This window comes from Schistocerca cancellata, chromosome 10, assembly GCF_023864275.1.
Source record: "Schistocerca cancellata isolate TAMUIC-IGC-003103 chromosome 10, iqSchCanc2.1, whole genome shotgun sequence".
In the NCBI taxonomy this organism is placed as follows: Eukaryota; Metazoa; Arthropoda; class Insecta; order Orthoptera; family Acrididae; genus Schistocerca; species Schistocerca cancellata.
This window is the reverse complement of record NC_064635.1, coordinates 34,276,708-34,284,429: the sequence shown is the minus strand read 5'-3', so window position 1 is coordinate 34,284,429 and position 7,722 is coordinate 34,276,708.

Here is a 7,722-nt window from a genome sequence, read left to right as displayed (position 1 = left end):
AGCAACAGGTAGAGTGATCCACGAGGAAGGTTTCTGTGAGTATTTTCCAAATAAAATAAAATGAAATGATCGTATGGCATTTTTGGCCGGGATGCCCCATGCGGGAAAGTTCGGCCGCCATATTGGAAGTCCTTTTTAGTTGATGTCACTTTGGCGACTTCTGAGTCAATGATGATGAAATGATGATGAAGAACACACAATACCCAGTCATGACGAGGCAGAGAAAATCCCTGACCCCGCTGGGAATCGAACCCGGGACCCCGTGCACGGGAACCGAGAACGCTACCGCAAGACCACGAGCTGCGGACATTTTCCAAATATATCGTGGTAAGTCTTAGAGCTACGGGTTGGAATGTTACTGACTGCAGTAACAGACAAGTCTTCAGTGATGGGTTTCTCATCGGATCGAGCCCGGATGACGAGCGAGATGTCCCGGAGAGCAGCGGAATACCAACCCGGTTGTCGCCCGCCATACGGACTGAGAACCAGGAGCAATGGTCTGAGGTGCCATTTATTTTCATGGCAGGAGGGTTTGGTTGTCATCCGCAGCACACTTACATCACAGCGGTACGTCGATGATATTCTGTGTTGTTGCCGTTCACGGCAAGCCGTGCTGGGCTTACATTTCAGCAAGATAATGCCCATCCGCATACGGCGAGAGTTTCTACTGCTTCTCTTCATACTTTTGAGACCGTACCTTGGAGAACAAAGTTGGTAGATCTCTCTTCAATTGGTAGCGTCTGGACAAATATGGACAGAAGCCTCCAACCATCTCGGGCTTTTGGCGATGTGAACCGCCAATTAGACAGAATTTGTTACGATATTCTTCAGGAGGACATCCTACACCTCTGCTTGCATAAGGACCAAAGGCGGACCAACGCGCTATTTACTACACTCATGCTCATAAATTAAGGATAATTGCAGGATGTGGTGCCACAAAACGTGGCGCTAATAGCATAGGCACATAGGGAACACACACGACACAGATCTGCAAGTCCAAAGTATTGGTAATAAGTTGAGAAAACCGTCCCGAAAAACCAAAACGCCTCTGTTTCCTGCGCATGTACCACGACATCAGTATGGGATATGATCACCATGCACACGTACACAGGCCGCACAACGGGATGGCATACTCTGGATCATGTGGTCGAGTAGCTGTTGGGGTATAGCCTCCCATTCTTGCACCAGTGCCCGTCGGTGCTCCTGAAGTGTCGTAGGGTTTTGAAGGCGTGCAGCGTGCATCCCAGACGTGCTCGGTGCGGCTTAGGTCTGGAGAACAGGCAGGCCACTCCATTAGCCTGATACCTTCTAAGGTGGTACTCCACGTTGGCAGCTCGGTGGGGTCGTGCGTTAGCATCCATCAGGAGGAAGGTGGGACCCAATGCACCCATATAAAGGTGGAGATACTGGTGCAAAATCATGTCCCGATACACCTGACCTGTTACAGTTCCTCTGTCAAAGACATGCAGGGGTGTACGTCCACCAATCATAATCCCACCCCACACCATCAAACCACGACCTCCATACAGGTCCCTTTCATTAAGGGGTTGGTATCTGGTTCCTGGTTCATGTCAGACGAAAACCTGAAGGGAATCATTGTTTAGACTGTACCTGGACTCTACCGTGAACATAACCTGAGACCACTGTTCCAATGACCATGTACTGTGTTCTTGACACCAGGCTTTACGGGCTGTCCTGTGACCAGGGGTCAGTGGAATGCACCTTGCATGTCTCCGCGCGAATAATTCATGTCTGTTCAATCATCTGTAGACTGTGTGTCTGGAGACAACTGTTCCACTGACTGCGGTAAGGTCCCGAGCAAGGCTACCAGCAATACTCTGTGGCCGTCTGCGGCCACTGATGGTGAGATATCGGTCTTCTTGTGGTGTTGTACACTGTGGACGTCCCGTACTGTAGCGCCTGGACACGTTTCCTGTCTACCAGAATCGTTGCCATAATCTTGAGATCACACTTTGTGGCACACGGAGGGCCCGTGCTACGGCCTGCTGTGTTTGACCAGCCTCCAGTAGCCCTAGTATTCTACCCCTCATAACGTCGTCAATGTGTGTTCTTTGCGCCATTTTCAACACACAGCCACCGTTAGTACGTCTGAAAACGTCTGCACACTTACTCGCTGCACCGTACTCTGACATGCATCGACACACCTCTGCGTATGTGGACTGTTGCCAGCGCCACCGTGCTACGACCGCAGGTCAAATACACCGCATGGTCATACCCAGAGGTGATTTAAATCAGCAGACCGGCCACCAGAGCGTCGTTACACCATGTATCAGCATTATCCTTAATTTATGAGCATGAGCGTAGTTTGTGAAATTCCTTCTCTTGAGTAAACAATCCATTTTTTTTTCCGAAATAGTAATCATTTGTTTGCCTGTACATGTACATCACATCTACCGATTTCAGTCCCATTCCGACCACTTCCCCGTGATCCGTCTGTCTTTCTTTCTTTCTTTCTTTCTTTCTTTCCCTTATAAGGGTGTTACTGTGCCAAAACCAACACATTGTAACTGCCATAACAAGATACAGACATTTTTACATTCTGTATTTTTTTACAGTTGAAGCAATTTGCAACTTGTTTACTACAACTATAGCTTTAATTTTTTGTTTTCAATTTTTTCTTCAATATAGTTAATTTAACGTGTTCACGCCGGCGTGTACCACCGGTGGCATACGCTCGACTCGAACAGTTATGCTACCAACAATACAATGCCGTGCGACGTGTAATCTATTAGCCAGGCGCAATTAAGAGCTCTGAATATAATTTTGTGTGACCGTTCAACGGAAGAGCTTTCTGAATAAATGAGATATCACATAATTCGTGATTAACTTTTGTTTTATGTGACCTCTCTCTCTTTTCTAAATGAAAGGTCAGTATATTAAAATACTAGCCTAGGGCGTTTGAATACGACCTCGCTGCCGACAGATGAAGGAAAGTATGAACACACGCGCCGCTCGCGAGAAACACTATTTGCAGTGCCGACGTGAACCTGTTAAGTACAATTTTTCAGTAATGCTTCAATTTTATTAAACCTACTTAAAAAGTTATAAAATTCGGCCATTTAGGGAAATATATTTCCTACAAAGGGACTGGTGGGGGGAGGGAAAGATTTGACAGTTCAGGCAATGGTGCAGGTTCACTCCGGTACGGCTCTGGATGATTAGGTTATCTTATTATGAAGATGATATGATGATCTATTGAATATTAGTGTCAGCCGAAATGGTTATAAACTCACCAGAAATTCCTTAAAGAATCGAACAACCACATACAAAAAAACCGTTTCATGCATCTCAGTGTTTATGACATCATACCGCTTGTACCATGCGTAATTACAATGATATAATTTTATAGGTACTTGCGAAGTATGTGTGGACATTGTATGTAAGTGAACTAATAAATTAAAATGTAATGCCTTATCCTGATGTTACACACCACGACCAGCAATATACGTTTTTCTTCTATTTCCATTACTTTCTGGGGTTGGGGTGTGGGTCACGGAGAAGAAGTTTCGTGAACGTTTGAAATTACCTGTTCAGTAAAGTAGCTAAGGGCTTTCATTCTCAAATCTTTACTAATATAGTGTGGGTAATTTGCGCCTCTGTGTTTCTCCGCCTGGAGACATACACACATGTTCTAACTATAACACTTGACATATCAGATTAAACTATGAATTAAAGATTATCATAATATCAGTACGTGAATACGAAAGTTGAAGTACCGATTTATAATATTAGTTACACAAGGAGGCCAATGAAACTTACGTAATTCGGAAGGTATTTTGCCGTAGATGTGCACAAGTGTGTACGTAGCCGTTAACAGTGGTAAAAGAAAGCAGATGCTTTCGTATTCACAACTACGACGATCATAACCTCTCTGTCACGCATTAAAATCACCAACATGTGAACATCGAAGTGCTACCAACGTTTGTTTGTCTACTCATTAGGTTCCATGATGGAAATAACACACAAAGTAACAAAGTTTCGTGAAATGGCATTCTAGGGACATTCATGTTTACATGGTTCATTTGCAGTAACAAACGCATACGGGGCAGTTACAGCGCGACAGCTGTCTTGTCGGTGATGTTGTCAGCAGCGGAAATATACGAGGTGCGGCTAGAAAAAAACCGGACTGATGCTGGAAAAAACATTTATTTACAATTATTTACAATTTCTTGTTATCTCCTTCAATGTACTCTCCTCCTCGGTCTCTACACCGCTCCATACGAATTTTCCAGTGTTCATAGCAATGCTGCAGATCATTTTCGGTAAGTCCATACATTACTTCCGTCGCTTTTTCTTTTACTGCTTCAACAGTCTCAAATCTAGTTCCTTTCAAAGCTGACTTGACTTAAGGGAAAAGAAAAAAGTCACAGGGGGCCAAATCAGGTGAGTAGGGTGGATGATCTAAGATGGGAATGTTGTGTTTTGCCAAAAACGTCTTCACTGACAACGCACTGTGAGCTGGGGCATTGTCTTGGTGAAGGATCCATGACTTTTTTCTCCACAAATCGTTCCGTTTTCTCCGTACTCGCTCACGTAGGGTAGCCAGGACGCTAATGTAGTAATGCTGATTCACTGTTTGTCCCTCTGGTACCCAATCAATGAGCACAATCCCTTTGATGTCAAAAAACAACAATCATCATTGCCTTGAATTTCGATTTTGACATTCGTGCTTTTTTTTGTCGTGGAGAACCAGGCGTTTTCCAATGCATCGATTGGCGTTTAGTTTCGGGATCGTAAGTAAAAAACCACGATTCATCACAAGTAATAACATTTTGTAAGAAGGTGGGATCACTTTCAATGTTTTCCAGGATGTCAGAACAAATCGTTCTTCGGCGTTCCTTCTGTTCAATTGTGAGACACTTTGGAACCATTTTTGAACACACTTTGTTCATGTTGAAACTTTCATGAAGAATCTGCCTAACACTTTCCTTGTCAACTCCTGTTAACTCAGACACTGCTCTGATTGTTAAACGGCGATCTTGTCGAACAAGTTTACCGATTTTTTCAATGTTTGCATCAGTTTTTGCTGACAATGGTCTGCCAGTGCGAGTGTCATCACTGGTGTCTTCGCGGCCATCTTTAAATCGTTTAAACCACTCAAACACTTGTGTTCGTGATAAACAATCATCGCCGTACACTTGTTGTAACATTACAAACGTTTCACTTGCAGATTTTCCTAGTTTGAAACAAAATTTGATGTTAACACGCTGTTCTTTCTGTACACTCAACATTTTCTGACGCACAGACAAAACGTCAACTACTTAAAACAGACGCCACGGGCAGACTGAGTGCAGGAGGCAGATGAAACTCGAGCAGTAGGCGGAGCGAGAGTCACGTGACAGGCCACGCGACTTTCAGCCTTATTGCATTAGTTTTATTGTTTCACCAGCACTAGTCCGGTTTTTTTCTAGCCACACCTCGTACATATCGTAGTAACGAAGTCTGTAAATAACGTTGTATATTGTCATCGTTATTTGGCTGGGAGAATTTCTTGGTCATTTTCCGCTGTTACGAGAAAATTTGGAAAAAGTTCCTAAGTTTTAATGTCCTCATTTTCAATAACTCCAGCTTCCAAGTTCCCTTATTACATCGGAACTGTATTTGTTTTAGGCTACACCTAAAGGAGAACGCTGACGGGCCAGAGGGAAAGACGCAGAGCTAGACAGACACAATTTTTGCATAGAGAAAGTAAAAAGGATGTGGACATTCATAATCATAATGCAACTGTTTTTTTAAGCGGTACATTTAAATGTTACAATTGCGGTTACAGTTTACAGTGCACATTTCACAATGCAGAACATTTCACTTCAGAGGTTAGTGTACCTGATGCGACAGCACTGACATTGTGTTGTCGTAAGTGAAGAGTTAATTTGCCGGGATTAACACAAAACTTATTTCTCAACACACTTTATCAAGGACGCACTTCAAATCATCCAACAATTCGAGAGAAATCAAAGAATTATTTAGATTTCGTAACTACAATGCAGCATTAGCTATGGTCAGTTTTGACTCTGTAATTTCAGACACAGTTTTACGGTGGAATAAAGATATACGATTTTTTTATCATCATCAGGTCCAATGACTTCTGTGTGTTGCCGTTCACCATGTTATGTGCAGTTATATTTTTGTGACATCGCCACAATTGGTCGAACTTCGACCACAGGCGATACTAGTACCTCTTACTGAGTAGACTGTGAGACATTTTATTCCGTCAAAAATTCTGCGAAATACTATCAGATTTTTGTCGTTCCTGCAAACCTATAGATAGGCAGCCAGAAACCTGGTTCCAATGACCAGGCGGCCGTTCAGCCGTTTAGCACGGAATAAAATAATGCAGTCGCGACGAGAAAATATTAAATTTAATTTTCTTACAAAGTAATGACCTGTTTCGGTTGCTTAACCACCATCTTCAGATCACATGTAGTATTTATAAATACGACTAGCAGTTTACAACAACGTTGCATTGTCCACAACGTTCTTATTTTAAATTTTCAGGTAAAATCTGTCATATTCAGCCACGCTGAATGGTAACAGCAATTCAAACAAAGAGCCAGTAAATCGTTGAAAAAAATTTTAATATTTTATGCTTTACTTTTGACGTAAAGCACAGCAAACATTGCAAATCTCTGTTTGCAGTTGCTGAATGTAACGAAAATAATTGCACAGACGTTTGAATGAATGAAATTTTTACGACGCTGTACTGATTCTTTGTTTCAATTGCTGTCGCAGACAACGTAGCCGTATACGACAGATTTTACCTGAAAATTTTAAATACGCTTGTTATGGACGATCCAACGTTGTTGTACACTGCTAGTTAGATTTATGATACTACATGTGATTTGAAGATGGTAGTTAAACAACCGAAACTGGACATCACTTTGTAAAAAAGAATTTAATGTTAAATACTAATGGCACAATATACAGAGAATTTGCGAAAATTTTAAAAAAGTCTTGTAAAACAACCTCCTTAAGATTTTTATTTCTTTCTGTTTGTCTGTTTACGATCGGTTCTATTCTAACAATGTCAGATACATTGAATTTACTCATGGCTAGTGAACACTCAATCTCATTACGTTGGGCGCCTCTAACACCTTCCGGTTGCTCCAGACTAGAATGCCTCACACACGAGCTGCCATGCATTAACTGTGATGTTGATTCGCCTGTTCGCTCGCTAGCTGTTCAGAGTTAAAACGGCTCTGCGTTATCTGCCTATCGACCCACTACCCCGTTCCGCTCTAAACCCCACCCCCCGCACTCACAACTATTATGTAAACTTGTTAGTCGGCTAAAGGGCAGCTCTTACGGGATTTCACTTAGCTGTCTAAATTACTTTGCAAATCCTCGCGGGCCTTGTCTGCTCTCTCTCTCTCTCTCTCTCTCTCTCTCTCTCTCTCTCTCACACACACACACACACACACACAGAGCCTGTAATCCTTTCTCCTGCTTAAAAGGGTACGGGAAAGGGATGGTAGAGGTGTGGGGCGTGGGTGTGGCAGGCATTACTGCCGCTGTAACTTCAGCTCCCGTAGAGACGCCGGCAAACAACTTAACGGGATTTCTTGCGTTCGCGTCTTCGCCCTTGTCCTGCCACGCATCTTGTTCCCTCGAGTTTCCATCCAGACTTAGTCTTCCCTGGCAACTCTATATAAGCCGGTGTGTCGTATAAATACTCGCAAGGCGAACTGTAAGGATCTTACCAGC